This window comes from Schistocerca piceifrons, chromosome 1, assembly GCF_021461385.2.
Source record: "Schistocerca piceifrons isolate TAMUIC-IGC-003096 chromosome 1, iqSchPice1.1, whole genome shotgun sequence".
Lineage (NCBI taxonomy): Eukaryota > Metazoa > Arthropoda > Insecta > Orthoptera > Acrididae > Schistocerca > Schistocerca piceifrons.
The window spans coordinates 1,126,640,379-1,126,658,065 of NC_060138.1; the positions used below are offsets into that span (position 1 = coordinate 1,126,640,379).

Consider the following 17,687-nt stretch of genomic DNA (forward strand, 5'->3'; position numbering starts at 1 on the left):
GTTTCGATAGTGGGATGTATTACAAATAGATTCACATTAATCTTAGTCCGAGACGTCGACGTGTTGGCAATTTGCCGGTACAGTGCAACTACATTTTGCGCATCTTCTCACTCAAAAACTTTCAGGAGTTTTGTATAGATGTATTTGTAGAGTGCGGTACTATACACCATTGGTAACCCCTTTTTCCGACAAGTAAATACCAAAACAAGAGACCGAGCGAGGTGGCGCAGTGGTTGGCAAAATGGTTCAAATGGTTCTGAGCACTATGGGACTCAACTGCTGTGGTCATAAGTCCGCTAGAACTACTTAAACCTAACTAACCTAAGGACATCACACACAGCCATGCCCGAGGCCGGATTCGAACCTGCGACCGTAGCGGTCGTGCGGTTCCAGACTGTAGCGCCTTTAACCGCTCGGTCACTCCGGCCGGCGCAGTGGTTAGCACACTGGACTCGCATTCGGAACGACGACGATTCAGGAACGTAGATAGATTTGCAAACCGCTTGTTACGGGAATTGCACCACATGAGTCCACACAAAAGCAACTGATAACCTTGTGCAACTGCTGCAAGTCAACGGACGCGCCTTGTGATCGTCAGTTCCAGGCGTGGTTCGCAGGCAACGACATCTGGTGAGTACACCACAATTTACCCGCAATGTAGCTACACGGCTGACAATTGTAAAACGTGTGTAATCAAGGCTTATTTGTTTTGGTCGACTGAGTGCCAAAGTAAGATATCGGAATACATTTTAGCGACCAAAATGAAACGCTGATTACCTGTGGTTAAAACTAAGAAATGTAATCAAACTTCAGCTACACATATGAAATACCAGCACTACTTCAAACTGGGTGTGTCGTTCGCAAACCACTATCGCGAATGAGCATAGATAATACCAGGAAATGGCTGGCATTCTAATAGCGTAATGGTGTGAATAAAACTGTTTTTATTACCGGTAGTGGTATTCTTATCTCACTTTAATCAATCATAAGTAAGCGCATCAGTTAGGTATTTCGAATTTTCTGCATTCAGGCACCGATTCACATTAGAGTAGTTTACTAGTTTATATGAAATAACTTTACTGTAAGGTTTTTTATGGGTCGTTTTTCTTTTTGAGGGGCGAGTGTAAGATATATTCAAAAGAAGTACAAATATTAACAATGCCCCTTCTTTAAACTGTTCCAAGCACACTCGTCATAAACTAGTGGAATTTCTGTCAAATTATCGTTGTAATCCAGATCAGACGCCCATTACAGATCCAGCGTGAAATTCCCATACAAAGAAGCGTGCTCAAGGTTATTACAAAAGCAAATGTGGTTCCGAGCGAAAAGAGCTGCGACTTGCTGCCGAACACACACACACACACACACACACACACACACACACACATCAACAAAATTTATTTCAGTGGTACAATAAATCCATTCTTTTTAATTTAGCTCTAGCAGCAGTAGCACAGTTTTTGCATATTCTTGCTTCCAGTCTGTTATACTTAATATGGTTAAAAAATTCTGCCACTGAATAGAAGCAGTGATCTAATAAGAATGCCCTTATGGATTTATGAAATAGTGAAAATGAAGAAATAACTTTTATTTTATCTAGCAGATCATTATACATTTTTATTACGCAATTTGTAGTGGAAGTTTCAAAGGCTATTGGCCTTACTGACAGGAGATGGGCCTTTTTGCCTGGTATTATGTTATTGTACATTAAAGTTTTTCTGTATCTCATAAGAAATTCTTACGTACATATTTACAAGTTTCTAGAATAAAAAGACTGGGGAGAGGAGTATTGAAGACTTCTGAAAGAGGACCCTGCAGGAGTCAGTCTGTTGTGCATGATGTATTGCTCTTTTAACTCTTTTTTTGGGTCAAGAAGTTGTGGAAGCCCAGACTATAATTCCATACTGTAGAATATGGTGGAACTGTGCAAAGTATGCAATTCAAACAGTGTATGCAAGTAAACGTAGACTGTAGCATGCTTTTTTTAGTGTTGTATTTATTTTTGTTGTGTGTGTCTGCCATTTAAAATCATGAAGCTCTAAGACTAAAAGTTTCTATTCCAGTGAGAATGTAATGCCACTGGCGTTTATTGTCGCAGAGGTGTTGCAGGATTTCCCTTTTAAACAGTGATTGAAAACAGTGATTAAGATCAGTTGTTTTGGGTGTGTTTATTACTAGTTTATTTCCTCCATAGCAGTCATTTAGCTGGTCTGTAGCTTTATTTATGTTTCCTCATACCTGTGTTAGTGTTTTCCACATAAGAAGGATGCTAGTGTCATCTGCAAACCAGGTAAGTATTCGCTATTCTGTGCTTACATCTATGTCATTTATGATATAGAAGGGAAAGGATAGCCCTAAGAATGGATCCTTGAGGGATTTCGCTTTTGATTATTCCTGCATCTGAAAAATAGGGTCTAGTGTTATCATTTAGTTCATGTGTTATTGCTACTTTCTGTTTCTGCTCTGTGAAGTAGTATGAGAACCATTTTAATATGGTGCCTCTAATGCCATACTTCTGAAATTTTTCCAACAGGATTCTGTGGTCCAAGATGTCAAAAGCTTTGCTTAGATCTAAGAAAATATCAGCAGCATTTTGTTTATTATTCTGTGCTTCTAGAGAATTTTGCAAGAAGTTATAATATAGCACTAGTCATAGATTTATTTTTCCGAAAACCATACTGGGCATCAGTGAGGATTTTATTCTTATCCAAAAATTCCATTCACCTATTATACATGATTCTTTCAGTGAGTGTGAAAAAAAAACTGATAATAAATTGATTGGTGTATAGTTTTCCACATTTGCTTTGTCAATTTTTTTATGAATAGGGATCACTTTGGCAATTTTGAGACAGTCAGGAAATGTTCCTCCGAGAAGGATGTGTTGATTATGTCTACAAGGGGCGTTGCAATGTTTATAACACATTCCTTTATGATGAAGTCTGGAATACCATCTATTGCTGAGAACATTTTTCTGAAGGTTCTTTCTATGTGACAGAAGTAATTTGGGGATGTTTCATAGAAACAGATAGAATGGAGGCTAGAATTTCCTTTGTACTGTTGGTTGATTGGGCTGTCTCTCTTATTGTTCATTGTTAGATTTTTGTACTCTTTTCATGGCATTCCCTGAACAGATTTGCAATATCCTGCGGGTCAGTAGTTCTCTTGTTGTCACAGTTCAGGTTGATATTTTCATTTTTACTATTTCCTTCGTGCTTCATTGCTTTCCAGATTCCTTTGCTTTTATTTTCTGCCTCTGATATAAAATTATCATTGGCCATTTTTTTTGCCTGATGTTTGACTTTTCTATGCACCTGACTGTATTTTGCAATATAACTGTTAAGGAGAGGGGATATGTTGTGGTTTCTTCAGTAACTGAGCAATTTTCTTTGCCTGTTGTTTGAGACTTTCCTTACCACCTGTGTTTTTAGAGGAAATGCTCTTTCAAAATAATAGCTGAAAATATCAGAGAACTTTTCAAACTTTTTGTTGGTGTCATTCACCTGAGAAATTTCTTCTGACCTTTCTCTTGATAATAAGTGACTGAATGTTTCTACACTCTGTGTGTTGAACCTTATTGCAATCACATTTATTTTATGGTTTTGGATAGACAGTAAACAGCCTGAGAGGGTTACCATTTCGACTTCATGGTCACTAAAATTTATATTTACACATTTCGTTGTATAGTGTGTGTTAACAAATATTGGTCTGCTGCAGTCGTAGAAGTTTTTGTAATTCTCTTTGGGGTTGTAATTGTTTGTTTTAAATTGAAAGTATCTGTTAGGTTGAGCTACAGATCTTTTCGCCTTCTTGTTGCAAGAATGTCAGTGTTGAATCCCTCACACAGTACTATTGATTTCTTGCCTACATGTAACCTATGTAGTAATGTTTCATGTTGATTGACAAATGCCTCAAAGTTCCCGTTTGGAGAGTGGTAGATAAACATGAAAACTACATTTGCACCACAGATTTCTGCAACTGTTGCTTCAAAATCTCTTTCTGCATTGAGATACTGAAAACTGTCAGCAGTTTTGAATTTCAGCCCACGTTTAGTTAAAACACCAGTACCTCTATTTCTGTGATTTCTTCTACAGAAGTAGTTTGCAAGTGTGTAGCCTGGTACTGGAAATGAAGAAATCTGATCTGCTTTTGAAAAGTGTTCTGACAAACATAGAACACTGACAAAAGGTAGTTGTATGTTTATAGCAAAACCTCAATATCTAAAACCTTGTTTGTGATTGACTGAACATTCCGATGGTATATGGAGAGAGACTTGTAACTGCAATTTATTTGCCTATTAGATTTTAAATTAACATCCAAATTTGATAAGGGCATTTTTATTAAATCACATACGTGAGTTTTGTTTGGAGGGATCCTGTCCTAAAGAAATCATCTGTGCAGGTGCCTGGAGTTTTCTTTTGTCTCATTGACTTCCGAATGCTTTCTGCTCCTTGGATACACATCCATGTGGCTGCCTCGTTACTGCTGCTCCGTTGTTGGCTTATTGCAACCCATCATTTCTGCAAATTTCCTTACCATGCTCAGAATTGGTGGGTGCTTCCATTGTATAGTTTTCTGCTCATCTGGCATAGTGCTAAATGTTTCCAGCCCTAAGAGATGTCATTTCTGTTATCACACCCTTTTGTCTATAGAATGATACACAACACATTTGTCGTTGAGGAGGGGTATAGCTTCGGAGATATCGTGCTTCAGATGCAATTTTTTACATACCGTTTCTAAAATCTAGCGAGTAGTGAATTTCCTTCCCCCCGTCTGTTCAGACAGAGGCCGTGAGTTGTGTAGAATCTTTTTCCAAGTTCACTTACATCCATGAATGTTGCATTTTTAAATTGGCTGCAGGCCGTTGCAGACTGCAATTTCTCAGTAAAAATTAATAATTATAATTACTATACTTATTCAGAAAATCATCTAAGCAAGTAATTTACCTGTTTAAATAGTAGCCGGCCGGATTGGCTGAGCGGTTCTAGGCGCTACAGTCCGGAACCGCGCGACCGCTGCGGTCGCAGGTTCGAATCCTGCCTCAGGCATGGATGGGTGTGATGTCCTTAGGTTAGTGTGGTTTAAGTAGTTATAAGTTCTAGGGAACTGATGACCTTAGAAGTTAAGTCCCATAGTGCTCAGAGCCATTTTTATTTTTATTTATTTTTTTTGTTTAAATCATATTTATGAATCCGGTGTAGGCTACCCAAAGACAATTCAATACTGCTGCCGCCTGTCCCATCTTAAATTGCAATTTTAATTACAGGCACTTTGCCCTACATTTCCACTTACGTTTCATTTTTTAAACACAAACTTTCAGTTTTACCTTCAAACACTATTATCGAGATCAGTGGCCAGACTTTTTTTTTGCCGAAGCGCCAATACTGACCCTGCGGGGCGGCACTTCGCTCCGCATATGCAATGATCTTATTGTTAGTCGGTAACCTACATACACTGAAGCGTCAAAGAAACTGGTATAGGCATGCGTATTCAAATACAGAGATATGTAAACAGGCGGAATACGGCGCTGCCGTCAGCAAAGCCAATATAAGACAACAAGTGTCTGGCGCAGTTGTTAGATTGGTTACTGCTGCTACAATGGTAGGGTTCAAGATTTAAGTGAATTTGAACGTGGTGTTATAGTCGGCGCACGAGCGCTGGGACACAGCATCTCCGAGGTAGCGATGAAATGGGGATTTTCCTGTACGATCATTTCACGAGTGTACCGTGAATACCAGGAATCCTGTACAGTATCAAATTTCTGACATCGCTGCAGCCGGAAAAAGATCCTGCAAGAACTGGACCAACGACGACTGAAGAGAATCGTTCAATGAGAAAGAAGTGCAACCCTTCCACAAATTGCTGCAGATTTCAATGCTGGACCATAAACCAGTGTCAGTGTGCGAACCATTTAACGGAAAATCATAGATATGGCTGTCGGAGCCGAAGGCCCACTCATGAACCCTTGATTACTGCACGACACAAAGCCTTACGCCTCGTCTGGGCCCATCAACACTGACATTGGTCTCTTGATGATGGGAAATATGTTGCCTGGCCGAACGTGACTCGTTTCAAATCATATCGAGTGGATGGCCTTGTACGGGTATGGAGACAACCTCATGAATCCATGGACGCTGCTTGTCACCAGGGGACTGTTCAAGCTGGTGGAGGCCCTGTGTCTGGCATGTGCAGTTGGAGCGATATGGGACCCCTGATACATCTAGATACAACTCTTGACAGGTGACACACACGTAAGCATCCTGTCTCATCACCTGCATCCATCCGTAGCCATTGTGCATTCCGATGGACTTGAACAGTTTCAGCACGACAGTGCGACACCCCACATGTCCAGAATTGCTACAGAGTGGCTCCAGGAACACACTTCTGAGTTTTAAACACTTCCGCTGGCCTCCAGACTCCCCAGATATGAATATTATCGAGTATATCTGGGATACCTTGCAATGTGCTGTTAAGAAGAGATCTCCAACCCCTCGTACTCTTACGGGTTTATGGATAGCCCTCCAGCGCTACTTCAGACATAAGTTGAGTCATGCCACGTTGCGGCACTTGGGCGTGCTCGCCAGACACGATATTAGACAGGTGTACTAGTTTCTTCGGCTCTTCAGTGTAAATTAGTACGTTATGAGCCTCCAGTATTGTAGCTATGTTAAGGGTGTGATAAGTTAGCCAAAAATGTGTGTGAAATCTTATGGGACTTGACTGCTAAGGTCATCAGTCCCTAAGCTTACACACTACTTAACCTAAATTATCCTAAGGACAAACACACACATCCATGCCCGAGGGAGGACTCGAACCTCCGCTGGGACCAGCCGCACAGTCCAAAACTGCAGCGCCCTAAACCGCTCGGCTAATCCCGCGCGGTGTATTTTAGCCACCGGCCCCTCAAAATTCTGATCATTAAAATAATTCGTGTTGACTGTCGTCTGATTTGGAATCCTGTGGCCCTCAGCGACCCCAAAGTGTTGACACAGTAACTGCCTGACGAAGTGTTGTATTGATTCACAACAATAAATTTACTTATATTGAAACACATCATGCAATATGAGACATGATTACAAATGATTACTAGAAACTTTGAATGTTTTTTCCTTCTACTTAGCGCGTTGTATTACAACAGCCATAAGCTAATTTCATAGTCTTTACTTCAAATAAGTACCTGAGTTGAAGACGGCCGCTTCTACAATGGGCATTCGGGAATCCACGTAACTTCCGTGTCGAAATGTATGCTACAACAGCTGAATGGTACGAGATATACACGCCCGTGGATTGTCAGCGCTGGACTATAAACAAGAGAACATTCCCTCTATCACATCCCCTCAACCCACAACGACAGACTTACAAGTTGACAATTACTGATTTATATGAAATAAATTCGTGATAACTTCTGAACAGTTTGTGTTAGGACCTTCAAACTGCACGGTTGGCCACGGGGTATGATGGGATACTGTCACTATGAGAACGAAGTTTTTCGCGACGGTACTGTTGTACCTGTGTCAGACATTATTTGATGCTGCAGTGTCGCTGTGGTTAAGAGTGCAGAAAATGCCATAAAATGACGCTGATTAGTTTTCAATAAATGAAAAGAAAGAATACAGTATGGATGTCTAATTGACTAGAGTCCACATTATCCCTGTGAAAATAAAGTTCACCTGCCGTGCATGGTCTTATAATGTTCACGTCACTTGACGGATGCATAGGAAGAGTGCAGAAAGGATGGTGCTTATTAGCAATTTGACCATTCTGAGTCACTATCAAAAACGAGTTGGGATCAATGTGGTTTGTGCTACATGTAAGCAGCTGAATTCGCTGACGTGGGATAAATTTAAGCACATATTAAACTATTACTGTCTGTGTAAGAAATGCTGTTTTTTATTAAACGGGATGGATCCTTAAGAAGCTGTTAACGGTACCTTATGTTTTTGAATTCGGTTATTAGTTGTTAGAGGAATATTACTATAAAATACGGCTTAGAACTGCGAGCCGCATGAATACTTGATTGACTAGGGGAATCCCCATCGCATTAGAAATAAAAATAAAAAAATAAAACTTTCCCGCAGACAAAAGGGGAATGGGGTTATACGAGCTGAGCCGAATAAACCAAAACGGATGAATGCCAATCGCTGTTTGTTTATGTGGTTGGTTGGGTGTGCGAAAGATCAGCGTTGTTATATTTATTAGTGAAATCCACAGATTCAGACTACCAGGATGGAAATAAACGACTAATAGGAATAACAGGTGAGAAAGATTACATATTATCTTCATGGTGCATCAGAAATTTTGACAGACAATTTTTGCAGATAGGTACACCACCAGTTGTGCACTCCCTGGCTAGCAGTCGCTTGAAGCTCTATTCTCGGAATAGCGCGGAATACGCGATGCACGAGCAAGTAATAATGCCTGGCCGAAGAATAAATGCGGGATAACAGAACCTGTGATTCTGGCAGGGTTAGTGAAGTTAACCGGAGAATAAGTTACAACAGTGGCAGGAATAGTTACAGAATTAGTGATGACAAGATTGTTCGTTAGAGCAAGAAATGGGGACATAACTAAATTATGTGGTAGAATATGACGATTCCAAATTTATATAAAGATTTCGTACAGTAGTACGATCTCATGCTTGAGAAACTGAAACGTATGAATGAAATGTGAAACTATTTCCAAACAAAACTTTTCGCTTGTAGTAGGCCTAACAAGCAATTGATATTGGTACTTCGTGAATTATGTTCTGTCGTGTTATTTATGTAAATGAAGTATTTAAACATGATTGTTTGTACGTAATCAGTCTTGCTTATTTGGCATGTGTTACATTTGCTGCAATATTAGAAAGGCCTGTTTCGTTTTTCTAGTAGACAGTGACAAAATAGACGTAAACAAATCAAGAAACTGCACCAGTCTTGGAGTACTATTCCTGTTAGCAGCTTTTTCAGTATTAGACAGCGATAATTTTTTTTTTAAGTCTTATGGGATTTAACTGCTAAGGGCATCAGTACCTAAGCTTACACACTACTTAACCTAAATTATCTTACGGACAAACACACACATCCATGCCCGAGGGACGACTCGAACCTCTGCCAGGATCAGAGTGACATTTTGATTTTTCATGTAGCATATAAAATTTGATGGATTTTGAAGCGGTAATAGATTCTTTCGCAGAAAGAAAGGCACACCGTGTAAAACTGTAGCAACATTAAAGAGAAAAAAATGCTAGGACTTACGAGGAAACGTGTGCCATCTTGCTTGTCTCTTGTCTTTCCTGGTTTTATGTTTCATATATTTAACTTCATGTCACACAAAAGAGAAATTTAGTTGCTAATAAGCAATAAAGAGTGCAACTTTTCTGAAGAGTTCTTATTCTCCTGCTCACAAATAATCCCACCCAGTATTAACTGTGAGATATTTAAAGGGGGAGGCTGGCCACTGTGGCCGAGCGGTTCTAGGCGCTTCAGCCCGGAACCACACTGCTGCTACGGTTGCAGGTTCGAATCCTGCCTTGGGCATGGATGTGTGTGATGTCCTTAGGTTAGTTCGGTTTAAGGAGTTCTAAGTCTAGGGGACTGGTGACCTCAGATGTTAAGTCCCATAGTGCTTAGAGCCATTTGAACCATTTCAAGGGGGATATGATGTCAAACCGGCCGACTGGGAGCAGGAGAGGCACCACAGAACATTTTAATTTCCACTGTCGTGATTATTGGTTTGATGGCTTCCATTACAAAATAACACGTTTGAATTCCACAGAGTGAAATACAGTGATGTGCGATAGGAGAAGGCTGTGTGAAGAGGTGTGGCACTGCACTTTGGCACACTAAGAGTGAATAACATTTTTACTTTTCCACGAGCATATATGTTTTATACATCAAACTCTTCAGAAAAATGTGTGCTGCAAAATGAAGATATTTTTGAAAAATCGATTTTTTAAAAATTTTTGACGTCCTCTCTCAAACGCTCGAATGGGAGGGGGTGGGGACACTGTAAAGTTTTTGACCCAGTTCGGAAATATCGTAGACCCGAGGCTGAATGCGGTTGGCATCCCTGCATATGCCAGTATTTCATGTGTAAACCCATTATTGCATGTCTGTTAGGTACTGTTTAGTGCTGCACTGAGTAGGATGTTGTGTCTCACAGTTTGTGAATTTCGAGATGGCAGAGTTGGAGCAGCAACGTGGCTGCATTACATTTTGCGCGAAACTCAAGAAAACCTCTTTAGAGACACACCAAATGATGCAGTAGGCGTACTGTGATGACTGCTTAAGCCATAATCGGTATTACGAGTACGGGTTAAAAATGGCTGGATGGAAGTTAAAGATGACCCTTGTGCAGTATGCCCTTTGATGCCTACCGACGACACTCATGTCAGGAACGTAAACGAAATTGTGCATATCAGTCGAAGACTGACTGTTCGAGAGACTGCAGAAGGATGTAACATTTCAGTTGGCTCATGTCATGAAATCCTGACATAGTATCTTGGAATGCGTCGTGTTGCCGTCAAGTTCGCCCAAAGGCTCATGAGTCAAGTCCAGAAAGGCCATCGCCTCGCAATCTGTGAAGAGCTTTTGGATCGTGCAAATGAGGACGAGATGTTCGTTAAGAGAACTGGTGACGAGACGTGGGTCTACGGTTATAATGTTGAGACCAAAGTTCAGTCTTCTCAAAGACCAAACCAAGCTTGTCAGTTCAGGTCAAATGTCAAAGCCATGCTGATTGTTCTCTTTGGCCTCGAAGGATTAGTTCATCATGAATTCGTGCCACAGGGACAAACTGTACTATGGTACTATCAGGACTTGTTGCCTGCGAGAAAATGTGAGAAGGGAACGGCCTGAAATGTGGCGAGACAATTCATGGCTTTTGCATCACGATAACGCACCTGCCCATTCATCTCAGTTGGTGCGAGACTATTGCACAAAAAACGAAATCACTGTGCTGCCTCATCATCCATGCTCAGCAGACCTGGGCTTTGAGAACTTTTTTTTTATTTCTTAAGTTGGAAACCCAGTAGAAATGACGAAGATTTGCAATGATAGATGAGATAAAAGAAAATCGCAGGCGGCGCTTCGCGCTATGCAGAAGGAGGCGTACCAAGACTGTTTCCAGAAGTCAAAATGGTGTTGGGAGCGGCATATTAGTTGTGGAGGAGAGGTTTCGATGGAAACTATGCACTGTAAGTAAAGGTTAAGTGTTGAAAAATTTTGTGAATAAAGTTCGTGAATTTTTTGGAATAGACCTCGTATTTTAAGTGTTATGTCACGTTCGATTTAGTTACCCCCTTCAACAACAGTAAACTTTGTCGGCTATTCTCTTACGATACATTATCACTGCTTTTTTTTCTCTTTTTGCATTGTTACTTATGTTTGCAAGTGAGCATAAGTCAACATAATTCAGGGAAGCAAAGTTATGGTAGAGATTTTACTCCCTTTATTTACACAAACCAATTTGTTGGGTGTTTGTAGCTAGAGGTCATAAGAGAACTCTTTGTAACGTAACACGTCTTGAAGTGAGAAACATGTCGGTGAGGGTAGTTTATAGGTAATTGTTAAGTGTTAAGATATAAATTGTACCAGTCAGCATGTAGCCCCAATTTGAATGCTGTTCCTAGGAACGGGCTGTGTATAACCATCTGTGTATATAGGTCACTAGTTGGCGATAAAAAAGTTTTTTTTATAGTATATGGGAGAGTTGTTAGAGAATTTCAACACCCTGAAGAAAAATATTTTTATATGTGGAGACTTCAATGTTGATTCCTCCAAACCTTATAAATTAAAGATGAAATCAAGAATCAACTTAAGTCCTTTAACTTAAAACCAACTGTAACTAACCCAGCTCATAGAACTAGTACTTCCGCAACAACCATTGATCGGGTTTTTGTAAATACAGTGCATATAATTTATACCAGCAACACACAACTGTAAACACTGGTTTTAGTGATCACCATGCCAAATACTAACAATGGCTGTTCAAGCAGACAAAAAACCCTTACAAACTAGAGCTAATGTCAGAAAGTTCAATGATGAAAATGTAGATTACTTTTGTTCTCTCTTGAGAAGAGCGAACTGGGACGATGTTTACAGTCCAAACGACACAGATAAAAGTTTAATAAATTTATGGCCACATAAACATTTTTTAGAAATAACTTTTCCTAAACAAACATTCTGTGTGTAATCGACATAAATTTATCACAACAGGAATAATGCCAGAATAAAAGGAAATTCAATGAATACTCAACGAAAACCAGCAATCCTGCTTTTATTTAACTATTTTAAACAATATAAACAAATACTTTGACAAGTTACATCAAAAGCAAAGACGATGGAAAATGACAGACAAATAGAAAACTCCAGAAACAAGACTAAAGCAACCCAAAAAAGAAACAGGTACTACATCATTAAACCATAGCAACACAGAACTTCTTGAAAATAACAATAAAATAACTGACTCCACAGTAATGGCTTATAAACCTTACAGTTACTTTTCAAAAAAAGCACAACACCTGATTACCAAACATTGCAACTCACTACCAGAAAACAATACACTACATTCCAATTCAAATATTTATACAAGAACTCTATTCATGTTTCCTATAATACCTGAGAAATTCTTATAATTAAGAGAGGTTACCCACTAAATATTCCACAGATGCTGATGAAATATCAGGTATTACCGTCAAACCAAGATGCAGTATTTATCACAGAACCATTAACAGATATTTTCAACTCATTGTTTATGAGTGGTATATTCCCGAAAATCTGAAAATGGTGAAAGTAACACCACTGTACAACAATGGAGACAAATATGAGCCTGCAAGCTATAGACCTGTATCAGTGCTGCCAGTCTTTGGTGAAATTCTTGAAAATTGTTTCATAGAAGACTAACAGCCTTCATAAATAAAGAAATAATAATAATTGATTCACAACATGGATTCAGTATTGGTAGATCAACAGTGTCAGCTATTTTTACCTTTATAGGTGAAATTCTAACTGCTTTAGATAATATGCAACATGTTTCTGACGTACTTCTTGGTCTTTGTAAAGCTTTCGGTGTAACTGATCATGACATCCTGTTGCAGAAGCTAAGTAATTATGGAATACGAGACCTACCAAACAGATGGAACCACCATTACCATCATGATCTTAAACAGATCACTCAAATAAAATACAAAGATATCAAAATGTACAAAATTTCTAATTTTTATAGTAATGCCCAAAAAAAATGTGATATGGAGTGTCTCAAGGGTCAGTCCATGGGCCCATTCTTTTCATTCTTTGTGTTAATGATTTACCAGAAAAATTAAAAGGACAACAATACTATCGGCAGATGACACAAATATCCTAATTAAGTCATGTGCTGAAGACAGCCTGCAAAAAACAGCTGCAGATGTAATACATTTTGCGACTGAGTTAATCCATCTTCTAACTGTAATCTGTCATAGATCCCTTGATCAGAAAACAGTGCCCAGCTCTTGGGAAAAGGCACAGGTCACACCCGCTCATGTGAGTGGTTGTAGAATATTGCTCAAGTGCGTGGGAACCACACCAGGTAGACTAACATGGGATATTGAATATATACAGAGAAGGACAGCATGAATGGTCACAGGTTTGTTTAATCCATGGGGGAGTGTCACAGAGCTACTGAAGGAATTGAACAGGAAGACTCTTGAAGGTAGTTGAAACTATACCGAGAAAGCCTATTAAAAAAAAGGTTTGAAGAACCAGTTTTAAATTACTGTAGGTACAGACTACAACCCCCACATGAGTAATTACAACATGCACAGAGAAATTCAAACAATCATTCTTCCCTTGCTCCATATGTGAATGGAACAGGATGAAACCCTAATAACTGGTGCAACAGGACATGCCCTCTGCCATGCACATAATGGTGATTTGCAGAGTATAAATATAGATGTAGATGTGGATACAAAATTTAACATGAAGGTTCAGAACAAATAAGCTTATAATAAATTCTGAAAAATAAATTCTGCAAAAACAGTGACACACTTCACAGAAACACCACCCAGCAACAACGATTTTAAGATTGATGGAAAAACTGTCTCATCTGCAAATGTGACAAAATTTTTATAGCAATGAAAATAATCAATTTTTGACAATGTAATGTAATCAGACATATAAAAAATCTATTCACCAAGTGGTACCAGGAGAACACACATATAACAATGTTTTACATATGTGAGCTTTTGGAGCCAGTGGCTCATTTTTCTGGCACACAGGTGAAAGGGAGAGAAGAGTGATGAAGGAAAAGTACTGGAGAGCTTTAGGAAAGGGGGTGGAGTTCGGAAAAGTCACCCAGAACCCTGGATCAGGGGAGACTTACCGAATGGGATAAGAAGGAAAGACTGATTAAAATATTTTTAAGTATACAATCCCACGATATCCCGTAATAAGAGAGGTGTCTGAATAATGTAAATAAAAAGTTAAATACACTTACATATGCTGTAAGAATCCTAGCACAAAATACAAGCCATGCATAAAAAGTAGTACCATGGTAGTATCTATTCACTATTGATGAATGGAATTATCTTTTGGGAGAGCTTCATAAGTAACAGAAGAAAATTTAGACAACGAAAAAAGATTATTAGAATAATAAAACATGCTAAAAGCTGTGACCACTCTAAGCACAACATTTAATAGTCTTAATTCTCTGCCCCTTCCTTGCTTATATATCTATGAAACACCAATATTCATAAAAGTATTTTAGGAGAAGAAAATATCATAAAGCATAATTGTGATTTTCACTTTTGTGATACTAGTCAAAAGCATTAGCTGCATGACAATACAGAAAGTACTTACATCATGTTTTACAACCACATGCCATCCTATCGGAAAGAGACACAAAATATACATAAGTTCGAAGTGAAACTGAAAGAGTACTTGCTTGACCACTGCTTCCATTCTGTTTCTGAGCTATTGGAACACCAAGAAAATATAATTAATTGACTACATAGCAGTATTCTTAACCACACTATTATTTTGGTGATTGTGTTGTTTTTATAATTGTGTTTCCACTATTCAACGTGTGTTCAATGTTGTTTTCTAAATCACAGTATGAATAAACTTGTATGTGGTATGGGAATCCTGACTTATCCTGCATTGTTTGTACAAAATATGAACTGAATCATGATTTACTGTATGAATAAAGAAATACAAATATAGTTGCTGTTTACAGGTAGCTGTAAATTGCTCTGATTACTGTGAACTGATTAGAAGCTGTTTGGGTGTATGGGATGGAATGTTGAGAGCCATGTACTATAAATACTTAACATATCTCAAGTACTATCCTCTCCAGTGGATACTGTCTCCTCTGCAAGAGGTGCAGGATCTATCATAACTCGCTCACTTGAACGTGACAGGCGTGTCAATGGTAGGCCTAGAGACACTGTCCATGAGAAGCAGAGACAAGGAAGGATGCTGGATATTATTTTTCTAAAACCATAGCTACATCATTTGTCAGTCATACTGTGTCAGGATAACAGTGTTAAGATTACACAAACATTATAATACAGTGTGGTGTCGAAAAGTAATAATGACATGTCTCTGCCATTGCAACTTCTTTGACTGTGTAACCTACTTGCCCACGCCATCTTGCCAGTGCAGTTGGCTGTATGACTTGTATTGTGGACATCTGTAATGAAATATAACGAGTCTTACGGAAATGAGTGTGTTTCCATGGGCTATAACCCAACAGAAATCCCACTGTGGCGCCTGCAGCTGCGTGGTCGCGGTCTTTACGTCATACAGCCAACGGCCAGCAAGCCCCGCTTATGTGCAGCTCTGCACAGCTGTACAGCACAGGCGCGGGCCTCACACACTGAGTGCCTCCGCACTGTCATGGCAACCTCGGCTGGCGTCCTCCCGAGAGATAGTTACGTGAGGCCGCGCCGCCAATCATAACAGGACACGACAATCGGACTCAGTTACGGTGGGCATATTCCTCTGCCACTCGCCCTATATAGCCGCATACGCCACCACACCTGGCAGTCGTGTGTTGGGATACCTACTTGGTACGTCAACATCGCACCCGGGAACGATGCTACACTGTGCTACAACTGTTTACCATACCGGACTTGGACTCTGCAGCCCAGTCGGTGCTCTTAATCAAGCACCAAGTTGTGTTAGTATTGTGGAACTGTTGGCAATAAACAGAATTTGGAACTCACGCCAATTGTTATTTGTTGTTTCTCCAATTACGGATACAACAGTGACCCCAACTAAGATTTCGCTCGCCGTTTCCTCATAGTGCAATTATTTTCACATCCACCGCGCGTTTGTTTACACCTTCGTTCGTTCCACTTGGCCATGTATCCTGCCATGCAGCATATGTATATTGAAGCTCCTGCACCTACAGTGAGACATTTTGTTGCTTCACCACCACCTGGATTCTACAACACGCTTCCTGCAGTTTCGTCGCCTCAGTACTGTTGCCACTCGACAGTGCAACATATTACTGCAGACTCGGGCTTTGGCTCTCCAGAGAGTGTGCATCGACATGTGCATTTCGAAAATGATAACAAGGTGAGCAAAGTTTCTGCATTTCATCATGCTGATGTGGATTCTGCATTTCATGCACAAACTACGTATCAGACCCTGGCTGCCCAGGTGACTGTTAAAACAGTGCCATTTGCAACCTTGCCTTTGTTAGGACAGACCACGTGTACCCATTATGGACCTGCAATGCTTGAGTGCCTTACCGCTTCATCGGTTTACAAAGTGAACAATGCCCAATGTATATCATGAACATTTCCAGGCCAGTTTCCGCCCGCAGTGACTGTTCGCCCCCTCAGTGCAATTTACGGCCCCCCACCTGACATGAACAGTGTGTTGCATAGTGATACTAACTGTGGTTTCCGCCCCTCGGAACATGCCCTGGCTTGTCTTGTCAACATCCCAGTGGGAACATTTTACTGTACTGCTCCACGCATGTCCACCTCCCCAATCACCACAAGTAAACTTGCAGTGGGTTTTGGCTGCAGCCATTCACCCACTCACTTTTCACATGGCGCTGGCCATGCCTTCTGTGTCAGACACCCATGCCACTAACGTTGCATCAGACAGTTCTGCAGCTTCAATGTCATTCTCATCTGCTCTGACAGACTGCTCGTTCACACCCTACGCAATGCCATCTGCGTTGACAATACTGGTCCAGCATTCACATCATACAAGTGATACGAGGGACACAGATACAGAACTAGATGTGCCTTCATCATCACCACCACCGAGGACGACCCAGCAATGTGGTGTGCACTGGTGAAGAACTTGTTCAAACTGTACTACATCACTGGCGACAATTTAAAATTCCTGTGCCTCATGACTTAACTGCACAGGCACACAGACCTGATCTGTGACCTACTTCTGATGCCGCCGCTAACTTTGAAGTACGATTTCACAAAACAGACTATCATTGAGCACCTCTTGCATTCCCCAAAAGAGGTTATTCTGTAAATACTATACGAGGAACATCTCGCCAACCGCATCCCGTTCCAGCTTTGGTGCCAGCTACGTCTCCTGGTCACTAAGCAGATGATCCTGGGCGAAACCCTGTGGTCAGTATGGTTATCAAAACTGCCTACAGATCTCCAGGTTCATCTCCTCCCCCACGCCCTGGAATCTATCAGTTTTCATCTGTGGATGGCTGACTAGGTCTACTTGCTCACACACCAGCGCCAC

The 17,687-nt window shown here is 40.3% G+C and overlaps 1 protein-coding gene across 4 annotated transcripts in view; it reads left to right on the forward strand.

Annotated features, from left to right (window-relative positions):
• Positions 1-479: 479 nt before the first annotated feature.
• The window catches only part of LOC124779626 (serine/threonine-protein phosphatase 6 regulatory ankyrin repeat subunit C-like), a 279,597-nt gene continuing 262,389 nt past the window's right edge, over positions 480-17,687 (forward strand). Inside the window, exon 1 of one of the 4 annotated variants that reach the window (XM_047253722.1) lies at positions 480-630. The gene's annotated coding sequence lies outside the window, so the exon portion shown is untranslated. Of the gene's footprint in view, positions 631-668; positions 730-864; positions 927-17,687 lie in introns of those variants that run through there. The other 3 variants (XM_047253726.1, XM_047253723.1, XM_047253725.1) reach the window with 3 other exon arrangements.